At 42.1% G+C, this 22,657-nt stretch overlaps 1 protein-coding gene across 5 annotated transcripts in view; it reads right to left on the bottom strand.

Moving 5' to 3' along the window:
• IMMP2L (inner mitochondrial membrane peptidase subunit 2) overlaps positions 1-18,045 on the bottom strand; it is a 218,922-nt gene extending 200,877 nt beyond the window's left edge. For 2 of the 5 annotated variants that reach the window (XM_070755520.1, XM_070755521.1), the window contains exon 1: positions 17,841-18,038. The gene's annotated coding sequence lies outside the window, so the exon portion shown is untranslated. Of the gene's footprint in view, positions 1-17,840 lie in introns of all 5 variants that reach the window. The other 3 variants (XM_070755518.1, XM_070755517.1, XM_070755519.1) reach the window with 3 other exon arrangements.
• Between the last annotated feature and the right edge of the window lie 4,612 nt (positions 18,046-22,657).

The following is a 22,657-nucleotide window of genomic DNA, read 5'->3' as shown; positions in this document are numbered from 1 at the left end:
CAACACTTCTAAGCCCCTTAGTCTCAGACCATTACTCAGTTGCTCAGAGAGGAATACCATGTCGGGTGCGTGCCCCCCCTCGTGAGTACTACTTGAGTCAGGTCCATGGCTGTCATAGTGGCCATGAGCTCCTGCGCTAACCCAGAGGTTTTGCCGAGTGATGGCAGGTTAAAATCCCCCAAGACTGTAAGTCTGGGGAATCCCACTGCCAGCCCGGCTACCTCCTCGAGCAGCACAGGCAGGGCTGTTGACACGCAGCTGGGAGGCAGGTACATGAGCAACAAGCCCACCTGAACCCCTAAGTCCAACTTCACAAGGAGGGACTCACAACCCGCAATCTCTGGAGCAATGAGTCTACGTAGGCACAGGTTCTCCCTAGCTATAATAGCCACTCCTCCCCCCCTTCCTGGGGTCGCGGTTGATGCCATACCTGAAACCCAGCTGGGCAAATTTCAGAGAGAGGAACTCCTCCCTCTGGGGCCAGCCAGGTCTCAGTCACGCATGCCAGGTCGGCCTCCTCATTCAGGATCAAATCCCGGATGAGGAGAGCTTTATTTACCACTGACATGGCATTGAGTAGCAGCAACCTGAGCCCAGGGCCAGAATTACATTCATCACCAGCACCCTGGGTTGAGCTCACGGAACCAGAACAAGGGATCGCTGTTAAGCAGCGATCCCTCCTTCCCCTGGAATGGCTAGTTTCATGGCTCCGCCATATCTGCCTCTCCCCAGCAGGACCGGAATGTTCTGACCCTCTGCCACCTGAGAAATGGGTGCCCCCTCCCCTCCTGCCTCTCCAGCGTCAGGTGGACCAAAAAATTCATGCATATCATTCCCATTCAGTTCATACATTCCTTCCATCCAATCCCAAACATCCATCCCTAAAATTACCCCACAATGAATTAATTAAAAATATAAGATATAAAAATATAAAATTAAAATTAAAATGGTTAACTGGTTAGATGTTAAAATTAATCTGAGACAATGATGTAATAGTCAGTTAGTCCAGACATCCTCTCCATTTGTCTTAAGATTGATCACCTTAATAAATTAAAAAATTAAAAAAACAAAGGTTATATTATCCATAAATAGTGTCCCTTCACAATCACACTCACTATCATTTAACATACACATACAGTGATCCCTCGATTAGCGCGGGGGTTACGTTCCAAGACCTCCCGCGCTAATCGATTTCCGCGTTATAGTGGTGCGGAAGTAAAAAACACCATCTGCGCATGCGCGCCATTTTTTTCATGGCCGCACATGCGCAGATGGTGGAGTTTGCGTGTGGGCGGCGGGGAAGACCAAGGGAAGGTTCCTTCGGCCGCCCAACAGCTGATCTGCTCCGCAGCGCGGAAGCAGCGAGGAGCCGAAGATGGGGTTTCCCCGTTGCCCAGGCAAAGGGGAAACCCCATCTTCGGCTCCTCGCTGCTGCCGCGCTGCGGAGCGGATCAGGTGTTGGGCGGCTGAAGGAACCTTCCCTTGGTCTTCCCGCCGCCCAGGCAAAGGGGAAACCCCAAGATCGCTTGCCGCTTGCCGCTTGCCGTATTGCAGCTTGGAGCCTTGCTTCGCCTCCTTCGCTGCAATACGGCAAGCGGCAAGCGGCAAGCGATCTTGGGGTTTCCCCTTTGCCTGGGCGGCGCTGGGGCCATGCGGAGCCGCTCATCTAGGGGGGCGTGGACCGGCAAGGTGCCCTCCGCTCTCTCTCTTTCTCTCCCTGTTACCGGTGTGGTATAAGAGAGAGAAAGAGAGAGAAAGGAGGGCGACTTGCCAGTCCACGCCCCCCTGGATGAGCGGCCCCGCATGGCCCCAGCGCCAGACTCCGCCGTTGCCTCCGCCCTTGTTCGGCTCTGCAGCTGAGAGGCCATGTCCACCCCCTCCTCGGTGTCCCCGGCACCCAGCGTCCCCACGCCGCCTCCACCTCCCGGTAATGCGCCCGACCTCTGCCTCTCTCTTTCTCTCTCATATACCACGCCGGCAACAGGGAGAGAAAGAGAGAGAGAAATGATAGAAAAAAGTGGAGAAAAAAAGAGAAATAAGAAAATGATTGAAGCAGAGAATGACAGGAAAGAAAGAGAAAGAGACAGAGAAGTGACTCTTGGTGATGACGTATGACGTCATCGGGTGGGAAAAACCGTGGTATAGCAAAAAAAACCGTGGAGTATTTTTTAATTAATATTTTTTGAAAAACCGTGTTGTAGCGTTTTGCACTAATCGAGACCGTGCTAATCGAGGGATCACTGTAATCAGTCATTCTCCACTCCCCTTCCGACCCCTACAATAAATAACCTTAGCAATATATCTAAAATAATTATTTTAAAAGAAGTAAGATCCAATATAAATTGTTAGGTAATATCTGTACAAAAAGGCACATGAGACTGAAACTTAAAAATGTCTTCTATGGGAGTTCTTGTAGTTTGTGTCAGAGATTATAGTCTGATGAAAAATATTGTTCAGTCTGAAAAGAAAAGACAGTCTCTTGCCCTTGCTTTCCTGACCATTATCCATGGTCACCACAACAGTGGGGGTTAAATGGCCAAGTCCAAGAACCATTAAGTTTCCACATCCCAGGAGTCGCAGCAGCCCTAACAGGAGCCCTAACAAGGAGGGTTGCTCTGGCATATTGGTTATTCCGAATGCCCCAATGTCATTCTCTGGTGTCCTAGGTTTTAAATAGATGCCAGCAACCTCCTCTGGAGTGTCTTCCGGCTTTTGTAGCCGACGCCAGCAGGCTCCCTCTACCACATTCTTAAAGCCTCTGCCGGGCGCTGCCCCCAAGACAGCAACCACTCCCACCGGCCACCGCCCCAAGTGCCTCGGTGTTTTCGGGCGTTTCAGGCGTCCCCCAGCTTTGCAGCTGACACCAGCAGGCTCCCTCCAGCACATTCTTAAAGTCTCTGCCGGGTGCTGCCCCTAAGACAGCAACCACTCCCACCGACCACCGTCCCAAGTGCCCCGGTGTTTTCGGGCATTTCAGGCATCCCCCGGCTTTACAACTGACACCAGCAGGCTCCCTCCAGCACGTTCTTAAAGCTGTCATTAAAAGAGGACAATTATATCAAACTTTTAAAACAAATTAAAAATGACTTAGCAACTTGGAATAACTTGCAATTATCATTGCTAGGTAGAATTTCCACAATCAAGATGAACATATTACCTAAAGTTCTGTTCTTATTTCAAGTAATCCCGATAAACCCAGGAAAAGAATTTTTTAAAGAATTAACGAGAATAACAAAAAAATTTATATGGCAAGATAAAAAAGCTAGAATAAAGCAGTGTGCATTAGAAGATATAAAAGAAAGATGAGCCCTTGCCTTCCCGAACTGGAAGCTATATTATCAAGCTGCAACATTAACTTGCACTAAAGAGTGGCTTACTTTACAAAACAGAAGATTATTAAATCTAGAAGGCCACGATTTAATGTTGAGATGGCATGCTTTTATATGGTATGAAAAGTATAAAGGGCATTCCTACTTTAAGAGACGTATAATCAGAAAGGCACTTATAGATGTTTGAATTGATATAAAGAAAGATTACTTTTTAGTTCTGCCAGAATGGATATCTCCGATCGAGGCCATAAGCCACCTAAACCTAATACAAGAGGCTAAGATTTGGAAATACAAGGACCTAGTAGATAATCAGTAGAATTTAAAAATAAATGAGGACCTGTTGGAGACAGGAATTGTTATAGATTGGTGGCAATATGTGCAGATTAAGTCTAGGTTTTACAAAGACAAAATAACATATATACTGTACTTAGAAAGGATAACAATATTTTAGGTAAATTATTAACAACAAATCAAAGAAAACTGATTGGAAAAACATATACATTCTTAATTAACTGCAAAAATATAGAATGGATATTAAAGGATAACATGGTTAGTTGGTGTAGAAATTTAAACAAAGAGATAGACCTAAATACTTGGGAAAAGGTATGGACATATAATTGGAAAATAACGAAGTCAACTTCCTTTAAAGAAAATCAAATTAAGATGTTTTACAGATGGCACCTGCCGCCAAATAGAATTTCAAAAATTTTCCAAGCTAAATCACCTAACTGTTGGAAATGCAAAATAGAAATAGGTACTTATTACCATACCTGGTGGACATGCTCAAAAGCAAAATAATATTGGAATCTACCGTATATACTCGAGTATAAGCCGACCCGAGTATAAGCCGAGGCACCAGTTTTGCCACAAAAACTGGGAAAACTTATTGACCCGAGTATAAGCCGAGGTTAGAAAATGCAGTGGCTACTGGTAACTTATAAAAATGGAAACCAATAAAATTACATTAATTGAGAAATCAGTAGATTAAATGTTTTAGAATATTTATTTTAAAGAAAACCAGTAAACTAGCTCTGTAAATTTAAAAGAGGGTAAACAAAAGCAATCTGGTAATAACAATAAATTAAAAAATAAAAAAGTAGCTCACTTAGCAACCAAGCTAAAACCTATTTCTAAACCTAACTCAGGGCTCTTTAAACTTGACAGTTTTAAGAGTAGTGGATTTCAACTCCCAGAACTCCTGCCCCAGCCATGCTATCACAGGAGTGGGAGTTGAAGTCCACAAGCCTTAATCTTTTCAGGTTTGAAGACTCTTGCATTTCTAACCCTAACCCAGGGCTCTTTAAACTTGACAGTTTTAAGACTAGTGGACTTCAACTCCCAGAATTCCTGCCCCAGCCATGCTACTTCAGGAGTAGGAGTTGAAGTCCACAAGCATTAATCTTTTCAGGTTTGAAGACTCTTGCATTTTTAACCCTAACCCAGGGCTCTTTAAACTTGACAGTTTTAAGACTAGTGGACTTCAACTCCCAGAATTCCTGCCCCAGCCATGCTACTTCAGGAGTAGGAGTTGAAGTCCACAAGCCTTAATCTTTTCAGGTTTTAAGACTCTTGCATTTGTAACCCTAACCCAGGGCTCTTTAAAATTGACAGTTTTAAGACTAGTGGACTTCAACCCCCAGAATTCCTGCCCCAGCCATGCTACTTCAGGAGTAGGAGTTGAAGTCCACAAGCCTTAATCTTTTCAGATTTGAAGACTCTGGCCTTTTTAACTCTAACCCAGGGATCTTTAAACTTGACAAGTTTTTAGAAGCCTGGAGAGAGTTCATGCCGCCCCCCCCCCCCTTTAGCTTGCTGGCTGGCTCGCTGGCTGGATCTCCCTCCCACCCTGATCCTCCCTCCTCCTCCGTCTCCCTTTATTACCCCATGTGTTGTGGTTGATTTTCAAAAGGATATTCCAAATATTTCTAGACAAATATGTACAAACAGTGACAATAATGGCACATAGCAAGGCCGGGGGTGGGGGGTGGCCCTTTTGTGGCAAAAATAAACCAATAAGAACCATTTTTTTCAGTTCATTTATATTTTTCTTATATTCAGAAATGTTCAATTTAGTATATCAAACCTTTTGGGGGAAAATTCCTTAGGGATTTGTAGCCTTAAAAAATAGAAATTGTCACGAAATTTAAAAAGGATGGGGGGAGGGGCTTTTTGATCAAAATAAAAATATAAGTCTCAATTTTTCCAGTTCAATTTTCATATCATTATGTTCATAAATGTTCAAACTAGTTTTCCAGTTGAAAAAGTTTTCAAAAAGATCAAATTCAAGTACCTAAAAAAATTATTTTTGGTCCGGTCATATACGAACAGAAACAGACTCGAAGTTATGATTTTTTTTTGCCCAGAAAACAATTAGCCACCACCCCAAAAATATTTTTTGATGATCAGCATTGTTAAATTGAGTAAATGAATGCCTAAGATTTTAAAGAATATTTCGGATTTGGAGCATAAAAAAATAAAAAGTGAAAATGGTTGCAAGCAGCCGAGGGGGGGGGGAGGCCTTATTTCTGATATTAAAAAACCAATAAGAATCGTTTTTTTCAGTTCCTTTATATTTTTCTTATATTCATAAATGTTCAAGCTACCAATCCCACACCAACTTTAGTAAAATAGAATGCATTTTGCAAGCAAAACTATCCATAAATTGAAAAAAAATTCACAAAAACGGGGGGGGGCGTGCATTATATCCGCAAAATAAACCAATAAGATTTACTTTTTTCATTTCAATTTTCATATCATTGTGTGCAGAAATGTTCAGACTACTTTCCAAGTGAAAAAAGCTTTCAAAAAGGCCAAACATAAGCACTGCAAATGAAGAGTTTTCGGTCCGGGTCAGGGTGACCCGGGAACAGAAGATTTGTAACTTTTTTTGCCCAGCAAAAACTAAGCCCCCCACCCCCCAAAAAAAATTCTCATAGAGAGAACCCCTGAAATGATGAAAAGTCATGAAATTTCAAGTTTCAGATATGCAGGGAAAAATTTTTTACAGGGACTCAAACTTGGCTTCGGGTCGCATACGACCCGAACAGAACAGCAGGGTTAAATGTACCAGATTGCAATTTGGGGTAAGCATAGCCCCTGGGATTTTTCAAAGCATAATGGAACGCTTATTGTCAGGAATTAAGGGCACTATTCCCTATTTTGATGACATATTAATTTCAGGGGAAAACCAATCCCAACTTAACCAGAGAATAAGGGAGGTATTACATAGACTACAAGCTAAAGGTCTAAGAATCAAACCAGACAGGTGCGTTTGGGGAACTAGCAGTATGGAATTCTTAGGGTATAGGATTGATGGCGAAGGCATCCACCCAACTACTGAAAAATTAAGAGCCATAAGAGAAGCCCCAGAGCCACAGAATAAGACAGAATTACAGGCATTTTTAGGCCTTCTAAATTTTTACTCTGTTTTTTTAAAGCAGAAGGCAACAGCAGCAGAGCCTCTACACCGGCTGCTTCAGAAGGGAACTCCTTGGACATGGGGGAGAACTGAGCACGAAGCCTTTTCGCAAATAAAGCAGTTGTTAACTTCCAAAAATGTGGTAGTTCAGTATAGCACTTTGCTACCCGTTAGGCTTACGTGCGATGCGTCCCCGTATGGGGTCGGGGGAGTCTTGGCACATGTCTTGCCAAACAACACAGAAGCCCCAATTGCTTTCTTTTCCAGGACAATGACTAGTACCGAGAGAAATTACAGCCAGCTAGATAAAGAGGCTCTAGCTATAGTGGCTGGGGTAAAAAAGTTTCATAACTACCTTTTTTGGCAGGAAATTTGAGCTAGTCACTGACCACAAACCCTTGCTAGGCCTGCTAGCCCCTAACAAACCAACACCTCCTTTTATGTCGCCTAGACTAATCAGATGGGCATTGTTTCTTTCAGGTTACCAGTATGAGCTTATACATAAAGGAGGGAAAGCCATCAACCACACAGATGGTTTAAGTAGGTGCCCTATGGCAGAAATAGTTGAGGACCCAGCCCCAACTGCTGATGTTTTAATTCTAGAGCTTGAGGACAACCCACTAACTACAGCAAAAGAAGTTGCTGACCACACTCAGCAAGATCAGATTTTACAAAAGGTGGTAAATTGTGTACTCAAGGGGTGGCATAACGACTCTTTAGAAGCAAACTTAATTGAGTTTAAAAACAAAAGACTGGAACTGTCGTATGTAAAGGGTTGTCTGTTGTGGGGTGATAGAGTAATCATTCCTGAAAGTCTAAGGACTAAAGTACTCACTATGTTACATATGGGCCATCCTGGTATTGTAAGGATGAAGGGTTTAGCTAGGGGGCACTTATGGTGGCCTGGTCTGGATGCAGACATTGAAAGGTGGGTAGCCAAGTGTGATCCATGCCAAGAGTCACAGCCAAATCCCCCCAAAACAGCTCCAGTTGAGTGGGAGCAACCTGCAGGGCCTTTGTCCAGGGTCCATATTGATTTTGCTGGGCCAGTGGGGTCTCAATATTTCTTGATAGTGGTAGATGCGTTTTCAAGGTGGGTTGAAATTATTGCAATGAATAATATAACCACTAGTGCTACCATTAAGGTTCTGCGCCATTTGTTTGCCACCCATGGCTGTCCTGACATCTTAGTGTCAGACAATGAGCCCCAATTGACAGCCAGACAATTTGAGTTGTTCTTGGATAACTTGGGGGTCTGACATGCTCTCATCTCGCCTTACTCGCCATGGGCTAATGGGTTGGCAGAACGGTACGTTCGGGTGGCAAAAGAGGCATTGCGCAGGTCAGGCCCTGGGGATGTACAACAGCATCTGGACCAATTTTTGTTAACACAACATATCACCCCTAACTCACACACACACAAAAGTCCTGCTGAAATTCTAATGGGAAAGAAACTTAGATCCCCACTGGATAGATTACACCCAAGGTATTGTACTCATAATTCTATGTATGTAAATCCTGAAAGACAATTGTACTTGGGTCAAAGTATTTTTGCAAAAAATTTTGATGGGGGGTTAAATTGGATGAAGGGAACAATTGTACAGCAAACAGCCCCTAAAACTTATGTTGTAAAATTGGACGATGGCCGAATGTGGAGAAGGCACATCGATCACTTACAAAGGCGCCTTGAGGCCTCGCCTGTACAAACCGCTAATACAGACTCTTCCCCCTTACTAGACTTTAACGTGCAACCCATCTTAATGGACATACAAATGGACTTACCAAGACGGGAAAGGTCCTCCAGCGATGTCGAGCCATCTTCGTCCTCGGAGGTCGGTGTTGTGCCTGCCGACTCAACACAGTGGGCCGGAGCTCAGCCTCGGCCCCAGCCGCACTGTGGAGGTACTAGCGAACCGACCTCCACCGTTGAAAGCGAGGACTCGAATGATCTGCGCAGGTCAGAAAGGACTCTGCGTAGGCCAAGCCGATTGGAGGACTTTGTCACATGGCTGGCTGACTGACTTGTCTCTGACTAAGGAGGGAGGGGTGTTGAATTCTATGTAAATAGTTGCTCCTATGTAAAAAACGCTGTCTCTATGTAAACTGTGTAAAAATAGAAGTCGCGCCTGATTGGCTCAGGCGCTGACAGTTCTCTTTTGGCAGGAGCCGCAAAAGTATAAAAGGAGCGTCTGTTCTCTGTTAAACTCAGACGCGTTCCAGCTGAATGTCACTTGTCTAAAAGAGCTGAAATAAAGGAACCGTCTTGTTAGCCTCCTGTCTCTGGACACTTCAGCAACTAACAGGAGAAAACAAAAAAGGAGAAGAGGAAGGAGCTGACAGCATATTGATTTAGCGGTATTTAAATATTTTAAAAAGAAAGAAAGCAAGTGAGGAAGTGAGAGAGACGAGCTGCAGGGCCCCGCCCCGCCGCCATTTCTATCAATGTCTCACCCGGCTCCAGTTCGTCAGGCGGCTCCGTTTTTGAAGCAGCTGTGGATTCCTGCTTGTCTTCTCCCCACCCCCACCTCACCAGCTTCCCATCGCCTCCCCCCTCCCTTTTCTGAACTCTTGAATTTGCCTTAAAGGTGCCTCGTCGGCACCGGCATCATTCCTCTGCGCCACCCTTCTCTCCTAATTAAAAGTTGGAGCCGCGGAGGGTGGGAAAGTGCGACCTCTGCAGCCCAGTCCCTGTGTCCGGCTGTCAGAGATGGCACTACGTATTTACACAGACAGCAATGCCCTCCCTGCCCTAGCTCCCTCACCCGCCCAAGCCACCAATGCCTGCCGGACTCCAGCGCGGCGCTCTCTTGTGGTGACTCCTCAGTGACCCGAGTATAAGCCGAGGTCGGGTTTTTCAGCCCATTTTTGGCCTGAAAAAATATACGGTAATAGCAAAATGACGCAGCAAGAAATTAAGAAAACACCAGAATTTTTCTTATTAAGTATATCAAATAATAAATATAAAAAAGATATATATTATTTAATAGTTCATATATTAGTAGCAGCTAGAATAGCTTTTGCTCAAAAATGGAAGGAAACTGAGATTCCAAAAGAAACAGATATACAGTGATCCCTCTATTATCGCGAGGGTTCCGTTCCAAGACCCCTCGCGATAATCGATTTTTCGGGATGTAGGGTTGCGGAAGTAAAAACACCATCTGCGCATGCGCGCCCTTTTTTCTATGGCCGCGCATGCGTAGATGGTGGAGTTTGCGTTCCCCGCCGCCCACGCAAAGGGGAAACCCGATTCGGCTCCTCGCTGCTGCTGCGCTACCGAGCAGATCAGCTGCTGGGCGGCCGAAGGAACCTTCCCTGGGTCTTCCCCCTCTTGCTGGCGGGCGGGCGAGCGGCGGGCATCAGCGAGGAGCCGGGGTTTCCCCTTTGCGTGGGCGGCCGGGAAGACCCAGGGAAGGTTCCTTCGGCCGCCCAGCAGCTGATCTGCTCGGTAGCGCAGCAGCAGCGAGGAGCCGAATCGGGATTTCCCCGCACGCAAAGGGGAAATCCCGATTCGGCTCGAGGGATCACTGTACTTAAGAAAGTCCTAGAATGCGCTGAGCTCGACATGATGACGAGACGGTTAAATAATCAAGAAGAAACAGAATTTTATGATGTTTGGAAAAAGGTATATACGTGGTGGGAAATAAAGAAAAAGAGATAAGTTTGCTGTTATATTACTTTGAATATATTTGAAACTAGTAGTTATACTGTATTAGAGGGTGATTATTTACAATATTAATGTAAAATCCTTTTTTTCTTCTCTTATCCTGTTTATTTTAGTTGAATTTAATTCATAATTCAAGAATTTCTATATATCTTTTTATAAATTTTTAGATGTGTTTTTACTTACTATGTTATAATTGATACTTTCACATATCGTATACAGTGATTCCTCGATCTTCGCGATCTCGATCTTCGCGATCTCGATCTTCGCGAAATGCTATATCGCGATTTTTCAGAAAATATTAATTAAAAAATACTCCACTCTTCTCTCTCTCTTTCTTCCTCTCTCTCACTCTCTTCCTTCCTTTCTCATCTCTTTCTTTCTTTCTTTCCCTCTCTTTCTCTATCTCTCCCCCTCTTGCTCTCCCTTTTTTTCTCTTTCCCTCTCTCGTGCACCGAGCGGCGGGCAGGCGGGCAGGCAGGCGGCGGACAAGCGGCGGGCGGACAAGTGGCGGGCAGGCGGGCAGGCAGGCGGCGGACAAGCGGCGGGTGGACAAGCGGCGGGCGGGCGGGCAGGCGGCGGACAAGCGGCGGGCGGACAAGCGGCGGGCGGGCAGGCAGGCGGCGGACAAGCGGCGGGCGGACAAGCCGCAGGCAGGCGGCGGACAAGCGGCGGGCGGACAAGCGGCGGGCGGACAAGCAGCGGGCGGACAAGCAGCGGGCGGACAAGCGGTGGGCGCGGCAGCAGCGAGGAGCCGAAGATCGGGGTTTCCCCTTTGCGTGGGCGGCGGGGAAACCCCAATCTTCGGCTCCTCGCTGCTGCGGCGCTGCCGAGCAGATCAGCTACTGGGCGGCGGAAGGAACCTTCCCTGGGTCTTCCCAGGTGCGGAAGTAAAAACACCATCTGCGCATGCGCGGCCATGGAAAAAAGGGCGCGCATGCGCAGATGGTGTTTTTACTTCCGCACCACTATATTGCGAAAAATCGAGTATCGCGAGGGGTCTTGGAACGTAACCCTCGCGATACTCGAGGGATCACTGTAGATGGTGTTAAATAACAATAAGATTTCTCCTTTTTTCTTTTTTAACACAATGATGTGTTGCGGAGTGACTGTAGCTCCACTAAATGTTACATGTTATGTTTATTATGTTTGTGTATGCAAATTAATAAAAATATTTTTTTAAAAAACACATAAAACAAGCCCAATGTATATAGGCTAAAACAAGGAGTGAGAGAGTAAACCCTCCTACAACTCTTATTATAACAAGCTATCATTACTCAGCAGCCAATCAGTGAGGTAAGCTTTCCCGTTGTTTTAGAAAGTCTACAGCTGTGCTCCCTGCTGTTGCTGGGGTCACAACACGTATCCCTTTTGCTTTGTGAAAAATGCATTTCCATGCACAGAGAGCCAAGAGCATCTTAGAAAGCAGAAATATTGAGATACTCATATTATACTTGTTCCCTGTATTGTTAAGAACTTCTGTTGAAGAATTTGTAGAGCCTTAATAAATATTCATATCCTTATACCCATTCAAACAATTCTAGATGGACTTAAAATCCAAAATAATATGAGGTAATGAGCAAGATGTTGGTTTGAAAAAACAAGGAAAACCACAAGGGTGGCCAATTTAGTGTGTTTTTTATTTATTTATGTATTTATTGTTAGAGTTGAAACGGACCATGCAGGTCATCAAGTCCAACCCCCTGCCTGAGCAGGAATCCTAAAGCATCCCATCCAAATGGCAGTCCAATCTCCTCTTGAAAGTGTCCAGAGTTGGGGAGTTCACAACCTCCGCAGGCAGGTTGTTCCACTGGTTGATCGCTCTGACAGTCAGGAAGTTCTTTCTTACTTCTAGGTTGAATCTCTCCTTGGTCAGCTTCAAGCCATTGTTCCTTGTCCGGCCCTCTAGTGCTCTGGAGAATAGAGTGGCCCCCTCCTCTCTGTGGCAACCCCTCATATACTTGTATACAGCTATCACGTCCCCTCTGCCCCTCCTTTTCTCTAGGCTATCCATGCCCAGTTCCCACAATCTCTCTTCGTAAGTCTTGGTTTCAAGTCCCGTAATCATTTTAGTTGCCCTTTTCTGCATCTTCTCCAGAGTTTCAATGTCTCTTTTGAAGTGTGGTGACCAGAACTGGATGCAGTACTCCAGATGTGGTCTGACCAGGGCATAGTAGAGTGGTATTAATACTTCCCTGGTATTGGAGTGTATCCCCCTGTTGATGCAGCTTAGGATAGTATTGGCTTTTTTGACCGCTGTTGCACATTGCTGGCTCATGTTTAGTTGATTATCCACCAAGACTCCAAGATCTCTTTCACAGTCACTACTGCTAAGTGGGGTTTCTCCCAGGCTGTATGTGTGTCTAGGTTTTTTTTTTACCAAGGTGAAGGACTTTGCTCTTGTCGACGTTGAACATAATGTTGTTAGTGTGGGCCCATAGTGTTAATCTGTCTAGATCTTTCTGTATTTTGAACCTGTCCTCTAGGGTGTTGGCTACCCCTGCCAGCTTGGTGTCATCTGTGAATTTGATTAGTTCCCCTTCTACTCCCACGTCCAGGTCATTGATGAAAATATTGAAGAGTACAGGGCCCAGGACGGAACCCTGTGGTACCCCCACTGCCTACCTTCTTCCATGTGGATTTGGAACCATTGAGGACAACTCGTTGCGTGCGGTTGGACAGCCAATTGTTTATTCATCTGCATGTGTTGTAACCTACCCCGTTTTTTTCTAATTTGTGGATTAGGAAGTTGTGGTCAACTTTATCAAAAGCTTTGCTGAAGTCCAAGTATATGAGGTCTATTACGTTGTGTTGGTCCACTGATTTGGTTATGGTGTTGAAAAATGATATGAGGTTGGTTTGGCATGATTTGTTTCTGACAAACCCATGCTGGCTGTTGAATATAATGTTGTTTGTTTCTAGGTAGTGGCAAAGTTGTTTTTTAATTATTTTCTCCAGTATTTTTCCAGGTATAGAAGTCAGACTGATTGGTCTGTAGTTGCCTGGGTCAGTGTTTTTACCTTTTTTGTGGATGGGGACTACGTCAGCTCGTTTCCAGTCTTCTGGAAGGTCTCCAGTGGTCCAGGATTTTTGGTAGATGAGGAGAAGTGGTTCCGCAATGGTGTCTGCCAGTTCTTTTAGGACTCTGGGGTGAAGTCCGTGTGGCCCTGGTGATTTGTACTCGTTGAGTTCCCACAAGTAGTCCCTTATTGTGTTTTTGTCTAGGTTGAGCTCGGTTCCGGGGCTATTTGTTGCAGACTTGCAGGTTGGTTGGTAGGTGGTTCCATTTTGTGTGAAGACTGATGCAAAGTAGGTGTTGAGCAGCTGTGCTTTGTCTCTGTTGTCTGTGATTTCAATACCGTCTTCGTTTTTTAGTGTAGTGACTGTTTCCTTGATTTTCTTCTTGTTTATTTTATTTATTTATTTATTTATTCGGTTTTTATGCCGCCCTTCTCCTTAGACTCAGGGCGGCTTACAACATGTTAGCAATAGCGCTTTTTAACAGAGCAAGGCTACTGCCCCCACAATCCGGGTCCTCATTTTACCCACCTCGGAAGGATGGAAGGCTGAGTCAACCTTGAGCCGGTGATGAGATGTTGTTTATGTGCTGGAAGAAACTTTTTTTGTTGTCTTTGACTTTCGTTGCAAGGTATTGTTCGTGTTGGGCCTTTGCTGTTTTTATTTTTTGTTTGCAGGTTTTGGCTGTTTGCTGATATTCTGCTTTGGTTATGAGTCCTTCTTTCCGTTTTTTGTATTTGGTTTTTTTTTCTTTTATGTTGTCTGCGAGTTCTTTGTTTAGCCAAGCTGGTTTCATTTTGGTTTTCCTGTTTTTCTTTTTCATGGGGATTGTATTGTTTTGGGCATCTATGATACTGTTTTTTAGGGCCTCCCAGGCTTCCTGTGTGGTTTTTCCCTTTAGAAGTTCCTTCCAGGTTTTTTTTTTCCAGGTTTGCTCTGAGCTTGTTAAAGTTACTGAAGTCTGGGACTCTAGTGGTGTTGGGTACAGCAGTTGGTGATTGTAATATGTTGAATTTGAGGATGACATGGTCACTCTCACCCAGTGTCCCTTCTTCTTCAATTCCATCTATCATTTCTTCCCTGTTTGTTAATATTAGGTCGAGTATTGCAGTCCCTCTGGTTCCTGGTTCCACTTTTTGGGTTAGAAAGTTATCAGCGAGACTGGTGAGAAATCTATCAGACTTTCCACTTGATGCTGAGTTTGTTTTCCAGTTAATGTCGGGGTAGTTAAAATCTCCTATTATTGTTGTGCTGTGCTTGTTGCATATTTCTGTTAGTTGGCTTGTAAAGAGGTTGTCCAACTAACAGAAATATGCAACAAGCACAGCACAACAATAACGGGAGACATTTACTGTGCTGTGTCAGTGTTTTACAGCTATCTGCTACCAAACTAGGAAAACCTTCATTTTCCTAATGTTCACTAGTCAGTCTCATTAATAATAACAATAAAACCCTGGTTTAATTCAAACACGTTAAGCTATATTGGAGATTTTGCTTCATATAGGAACTTTTTTTTCCTCGCAAGAAGCAACAACTTCAGCCTTTGTTACAGATTTAAATCAATTTAGGGACTTTAACCCTGCTATTCTCCTCGGGTCTAAAAGGACCTGAAATGAAGTTTAAGACCCTGTAAAAAAATTTCCCTGTATAAAAGGGTTGGTTCTAGCTACTGGAATGGTCTTTTTGAATACTTTTTTGACTAGTATACTAATTTCAACATTTCTGAACACAATGATATGAAAATTTAAAAGAAAAAAATTAATGCTTATTTGTTTATTTTGCTCAGAAAAGCCCCCCCCCCTTTTGTGAAATTTTGTTCATTTTCATCTAGATTAGGCTGCAAAATCTTACTTTTTTTTTACCATCTTTGGCATTGAAATACTAATTTGAACATTTCTGAACACAATAATATGAAAATTGAAATGTAAAAAATGATGCTTATTTTGTGCACTTTTTTCAATTTATAGATAGAATAGCCTGCCAAATCAGAATTTTGTGATCGTCTTTGGCATTGGCATAATAATTTGAACATTCCGAACATAATGAAAAGAAAAAAAAATGTTTTGAACACTTGTCGTCCAGGTCATATGTGACTCAGAGTAAAAAAGGTTGGTTCTAGCTACTGGAATGGTTTTTTTGAATACTTTTTTTGCTACTATACTAATTTGAACATTTCTGAACACAATGAAATGAAAATTGAAATGAAAAAAATAATGCTTATTTGTTTATTTTGCTGAGAAAAGCCTGCCCCCCCTGGCTGTGTGCAATTATTTCAATTTATAGATAGATTAGCCTGCAAAATCCTTTTTTTTCCCATTTGTTTGTGACCAGGGATGTTCAAATTAGTGTACTAGTGAAAAAAGTATTTTAAAAAACCATTCCAGTAGCTAGAACCAACCTTTTTATACTTCGGGTCTAAAAGGAACTGGAGGAGCACAAGTGTACAATGTTGGCGAACATCATTTTTTCTCATTTCAATTTTCATTTCATTATGTTCAGAATGTTCAAATTAGTATGCCAATGCAAAGATGGTAAAAAAAAATCTGATTTTGCAGGCTAATCGAGATAAAAAGGAACAAAATTGCACAAAAATGGAGGGGGCAAGCTTTTATGAGCAAAATAAACAAATAAGCATTAATTTTTCACTTCAATTTTCATATCATTGTGTTCAGAAATGTTCAAATTAGTTTCCCAATACCAAAGATGGTCAAAAAAGTCAGACTTTGCAGCCTAATCTAGATAAAAATGAACAGAATTTCAGAAATAAAAGGGGGGGGGGCTTTTCTGAGCAAAATAAACAAATAAGCATTTTTTTTTTCAATTTTCATATCATTCTGTTCAGAAGTGTTCAAATTAGCACACTAGTGAAAAAAGTATTCAAAAAGACCATTCCAGTAGCTAGAACCAACCCTTTTATACAGGGAAATTTTTTTACAGGATCTTAAACTTCATGTCGGGTCCTTTATGACCCGGAGGACTCTAGATGTTCAAAACATAATTTTTTTTTCATTTCATTATGTTCAGAAATGTTCAAATTAGTATGCCAATGCCAAAGATGGTAAAAACATTCTGATTTGGCTGACTATGCTATCTATAAATTGAAAAAAGTGCACACAGCCGTGGGGGGGGAGGCCCTTTTCTGAGCAAAATAAACAAATAAGCATCAATTTTTTTCATTTCAATTTTCTTTTTATTATGTTCAGAAATGTTCAAATTAGTTTCCCAATACCAAAAATAGTCAAAAAAGTCAGATTTTCCAGTCTAATCTACATGAAAATGAACAAACTTTCACAAAAATGGGGGGAGGGTGTTTGATGAGCAAAATAAACAAGCATATTTTTTTTCACTTCTATTTTCATTTCATTGTGTTCAGAAATGTTCAAATTAGTATACTAGTGAAAAAAGTATTCAAAAAGACCATTCCAGTAGCTAGAACCAACCTTTTTATACTCTGGGTCTAAAAGGACCTGGAGGGTAACAAGTGCGTAGTAAATGCGAGGAGGGTACCAGGGTTAAAGTATCACTATCAGAGACTTAATACATTTTTATAAAATAAGCAAAATTGTGTTCAAATAGTAACAGTAAGGAATTCCAATGGCCTCAAAAAATAAGCTGAAAGGCATATTGGCTGCTTACAATCATATATTAAGATGAAAACAATAAATAATGGCTAATTTATTAAACTATAACTAAGATAGGGTTTAACAAAAGTGCGAATCCAGCCATAGAACTTTTATGTTGTAGAATCTCAACTATTATTAATTTAAAATAATATTCCAATTTATAATGGCTAAATCTTAAGAAAGTCACAATTCCTGGGCTAGAAGTACTAGATTTAACTACAGAATAGCATGCTTTGTGTATTTATTTATTATTATTTTTTTACATACAAGACATCAGTGACAAACTAAACAAAACATGAAAAAACATACAACAAACTACAGAATAGTATGCTTTGTGTATTTTGTGTATTTAAATTGTGTATTTACCATCCAACTAGAAGACAGGCCAAGGCATTATATAATATAATTCAAAAATTATATATTTGAGTACGACTGAAATATATGAATGAAATCACCATTTTCTTCAGCAATTTCAGGTTTGTTTATTTTATGGTAACTATGTAAGTGTCAGTTTTTAACCTATTTTTGCAAGTTTGGAAGTTTAATCCTCCAAAATAGAAATCAAAACATAACAATACTATACATCTTTTTTCCGCAAAAAGAGGGAACGAACATTACTCATAAAAACAGTCTGTCCATTTGGTTTAAGAAATGTATTATATGCATGCTGAGGGACGTTACCACCATTATCAAAAGTTTACTAAACCAGAAACAACATATTTTCTCACAAGTTTGCACAATAAGGAAACCCAGCCAGCATCTTTTGCAACATATTATTTAAACTTCCATACTATAGTTTTGCCTCCTTGCTTGCTCGGGTTCGGTGGCTCACATTGGAAAAACAAATAAAACAGTCTGTCCCAACCTCTTGCCTTTTAGATATGTTAAATTCAAACGCCCGGAATCCACGACCACGTCGTTTCCGCCTTACCGCCGCGCTCCGCTCGTCACGATAGAATATGCGCCCGGAAAAACCCAGGATTGGCTAGAGAAAGCCGTCAACTGGAACAATCACGAGGCGACGCTTGCCAATTGTAAACTCTGGAAGACGCTGCGTCGCTACGTCTCTTTCTGATTATTGCGCAGGGAGAAGAAATGTGTCAGGTTGAGGCTGAGAAAATTTCTTGTAACGGGATAGTTTGGTGCCTCTAACACTAAAATATATGGCATTTTATTTTCGGTGGTAGAACAGCCAACTTCTCTGTCCTGCCTTCCTAGCCTCATGGCTTTTTCTTCCAGAAGACTAAAATGTTGAGGCCTTGTTTTATTATAGCTGTGAAAAGATTGCAGAATCTGGAAAGCTAGAATGCATGTTGGAAGAATAAAATCCGGCCCAGTTCCAAGTTGAGAGAAAGGTACTGGAAATAAAGGGAGGCAGGGTGCAGGAAAGCAAGTGTCTGTTTATTTGGTAGCAAGAAACTAGTGACGGCAGCATATTTTGGGGGTGACTGACAAAATTGGGTTGAAAATAGGTGGGCTTTTAAACATACTTTCAGGCTTTGTGATTGAGATGCCTGTTCCTATTGTGGGAAAACCTCCCCCAGAAGAATGAAATATTTTTGTGAATATTAAATTACCCCAAAGGAGAAATGGAGAAACATGCTTTATTTTTTTATATCATTTTTTATTTTTTCACGAATTTTGCATCCATATATATACTATAATATCAAAACATTACATATTTATACATTTATTCAAAATGTCATAAGCAAATATCCTAAATTTGTATCATTTATACTTTTATTTCCCTGTCTATTTTCCTTCTATATTTCATATTACTCCCCTCTATCTCCCTCTCTTCCCTCTACCTTCTTTCATCCTCTCATTTTTTTTAAATCTAGTCTTATTTCTGTACTACCATCCCTTGACTAATAACATTCTAAAATCTCCACAACAAAAAATCCCATTCGTCAATTATATAATCTTATATAGGGATCTTTGAAGATAATTATACAAATCTTGTAAGGGCGGCATACAAATCTAATAAATAAATAAATAAATAAGCTTCCAACAATATCAATAATTATCTGAATCATCCACATTAAATCAAATTTATGAATTACACAAATCTTATATAGAAGCGTGTCTTATAGAGTATGGTGATATTTATTCAAAATGTTATATCCTTCCCAACAATTTGCTGTAATCTATTTCATTCCTTTTCTTTGTTCATCAAAACTTTATTCAAGCCAGCATGTAAATTGTATAATCTTATATAATGACTTGGAAACAATTATGCAAATATTATAATGGTCTAATAATATCTATAATTGCCTGAATATTTTTCAACATCAAATTTATAACTTACACGAATTTCATATTAAAAACAAATCTTATAAAAAGCATCAAAATTTAATTCAAATCAACATGTAACTTATAAAAAAACTCTTAATGAGATAATTACCGTACTTTTTGGTGTATAAGACGCGCCAGTGTATAAGACACAACTAGATTTTAGAGGTGGAAAACAAGGAAAAAAGTATTCTGAACCAAATGGTGTAGTATTGTTTAATAAAATACCAGTGTAGCAGAATACTTTTTGCAAATCTCAAACTTGACAGCTTCAAGACTTGTGGACTTCAACTCCCAGAATTCCTTCACCAGTCATGCTAGCTCAGAAATGGGAATTGAATTCCACAAGCCTTAAACTTGCCAGATTTGAAGACTCTTGTGTTCCTAACCCCTAACTCAAACAAATAAACAAAATAAACAAGGACAATTCATTTTGTTAGTTGTTCCTTTAGTCACAGAAATGGCTAGTGATAGAATCATTTACAATTACAGTTCCCTGCTGAGGTTGCCTTAATATTACTATATACCATGAGGTTTTCAAAGACCCTCTCTTGACTACTCCAATTTTCACAAATGAAGTGCAGACTCCCCTTCGGCTGCCTTTCCATGGCAGGAGGGGCAGGTCCTGAGGGACAGGCTCGTTCAGGCTCCAGAGCGCCGCTGCCACTCATGCCATAGAAAGGCAGGCTCCCGCTCATCCCTGGGGCCAAGCCACCGGCTTCCCGCCAGGTGCTGCCAGGTGGCCTCGGCAACATTTGGTGTATAAGATGCACCCAATTTTTAAAGCACCTTTTTGAGGTAAAAAGGTGCGTCTTATACACCAAAAAGTGTGGTATGTTAATTAATTGTACATATTTATACACAACTAATATTATTAAGATGATTAAATATAGCCCAATAATTCTAAAGTGTTCTGCCTGACTGGGCTCAGGCAATGCGTAACAGTCCAAGGAAAAGAAATCAAACACACACGTGCTCTGCTAATCAGCTAACTTGTATTAGATAAACAAAAAAGGGTTACTCAAAAACAGTTCTTAGTGTCCGAAAACAATGAGAGTGCAAGGCTTACTTCAGCCGCATATAAAAACACAGGAGAAAACAAACAAAGACAACCTGGAATGAGCAAAGACTTTTCAGGAGTCCTTTTGAATCTTTGGAGCAAACAGCAAGTCCCAGAGTTTTCACCTCCCACTTGTCTGAAAAAGCTGGGTTGAAAACTCCAACGGCACGGAACAGAAATTTCAGAGCAGGAACCACAAAATAACACAGATAAACAGCCACAGTTTGCCTTGGCCTTGGTTCCCTTTTATCCCTTTAGCCCTCATTAAGGGAACCACACCCAGCCCTCAATATAAGAACCACACCCAGCCCAGATGCTCCTATAATGACTTGTAATACTCCTTAAAGCGATCCCTTCTTTGCTTAGCTCTTCGGCTATGCAGATCAATATACTGATCTGCAGAAGAACCCAGGGACGAAAGACTGTCTGACGGACTGCATGCCAAATCACCTGGGCTGTCTGCTGAATCCTGCATCCCAGTGGCCTCATCCTCCTGGCTGTTTGCCACATCTTCCTGGCTGTCTGCCACATCTTCCTGGCTGTCAGCCAGGCTTTTGCATACACTTTGTGCCACGTCTCTCCCATCTGTGGGAGCAACGGCTGGCCCAGGCCCAAACACAACATAAAGAAAAAAATCTTGTAACATTCATCCATCAATCAATCAATCATCCATGCTCTTTTGGTCTCTCATCAATACCACTTCTTATAAATTTTCCCTTTCCAGCCTCTTCTCTTAACTTTTTCTCTTTTTTCTTTCTTTTGTTTTTATACTAATAATTTCTTTTTTTCCAAATTCCCTTTTATATATGTTATTCTCCAATCATTGGAGTAGTCCACAGTCAGTGGGTTGACCTCCGTCTGTCAACCAATCAGGACTGAGCCCATGTTATAAAAGCTCAAATTCTGTCAGTCTTCCCGCTTTTTTCCTCAGTCCTCAGCAGGACATGTGTGGTCAACTCACTGACTGTTACTTCACCTTTATTTCTATCCTCTTCCTTACTTTCCAGGTAAATCCTTAAATTTTAAAAATAATAATTCTAATAATAAACCCTCCCTGAGTTTCCCTCCTCCCCTTTTAGCTGCTGCCTTGGGAAGGCATTCTGAGAGTGACGGAAGGCTTCCTTTCAGTTCGTCAGGCCTGACTCTTCTTCCGCATTATAATGACTCCTTTACAAAATTAATTGGAGCCTTACTTAACCAGGTGGGGGAGGTGATCTTAGCACCCAAGTCCTCCCTGGGGGCCTTCAGAGCCGGCGACAGGAGTCGCCGAGGCAGGCATCAACCCGAAAAGCAATTTCAGCATTATTTCCTCGGCTGCGATCGCCCGGCTCCCTGTATCTCACCATTCCTTATCAGTGCCTATTAGCTGACCGGCTCCTGCGGCAGCGCGACGTGCCGTCCCCTCAGTTGTCCATGATTTAGGGCTATTTTGAGAGCTGCGTAATTGTGTTTTCTGGAGGACACTGAAGTGGGTTTTCGATGTGGCTAAGCCAAAATTGCTAATTTAAATTTGTTGACTCGGGAGTGAGTGGATATATAGAAATAAAAAAAGATTAAATAAAACGGCACCATTACCTTGTTGCCATCTTGAACTGAGAGCTGCAATATTATTCAATGACGCCTATCGAATTAAGACAACCTAGGCTTCCCTTCTTGGTGGCCATTTTATTTATTTATTTATTTATTTATTACTTAGATTTGTATGCCGCCCCTCTCCGAAGACTATGAACCGCCATTTTGCCTGGGCCTTTCTTTACTCAATCTAGTGATTGCAACCCCTGCCTCGGCAGAGCAAGATTCTGGGGTCTCCATACCTACCGCTGAATGGGATTCTCATGCTCCTGGCCCCAGCAACATGGGGTTCTCCTTTGCGCACTCAAAAAAGAGAGCCTTTAAGGCTAAGGAGACCAGGCCTAAAATAACTAAGGCCTCAAAGAAATCTGAGATCAGGATTCACAAGGCCTTAACGAGACTCTGTGATAAAGCATCCAAGGTAGAAGTGCACACTGAGGTTGCAGCTCCTCCTACTGATCAGGCAGATTCAGTTTTAATGGAATCCTGCAATTTGGCTCTAGCAGACTCTGATATTTGGGGGGCTTCAGGCCAGCCCTTAAATGTACTCCCTACCTCTATACTTCCTTTCCTTCCTCTCCCCTCTGCACCCTTTCCCCTTTCTCAGGCCTATTCAAGCCCTGCTGCAGTTCCTACCATGGCCTATCAGAATGTACCGGTCATTCAGGGGTTTCAGGATCCTGC

The sequence above is a fragment of the Erythrolamprus reginae genome, chromosome 6 (genome assembly GCF_031021105.1).
Source record: "Erythrolamprus reginae isolate rEryReg1 chromosome 6, rEryReg1.hap1, whole genome shotgun sequence".
NCBI lineage: Eukaryota > Metazoa > Chordata > Lepidosauria > Squamata > Dipsadidae > Erythrolamprus > Erythrolamprus reginae.
The sequence above is the reverse complement of the archived record's forward strand: the minus strand, read 5'-3'. Positions and strand labels throughout refer to the sequence as shown.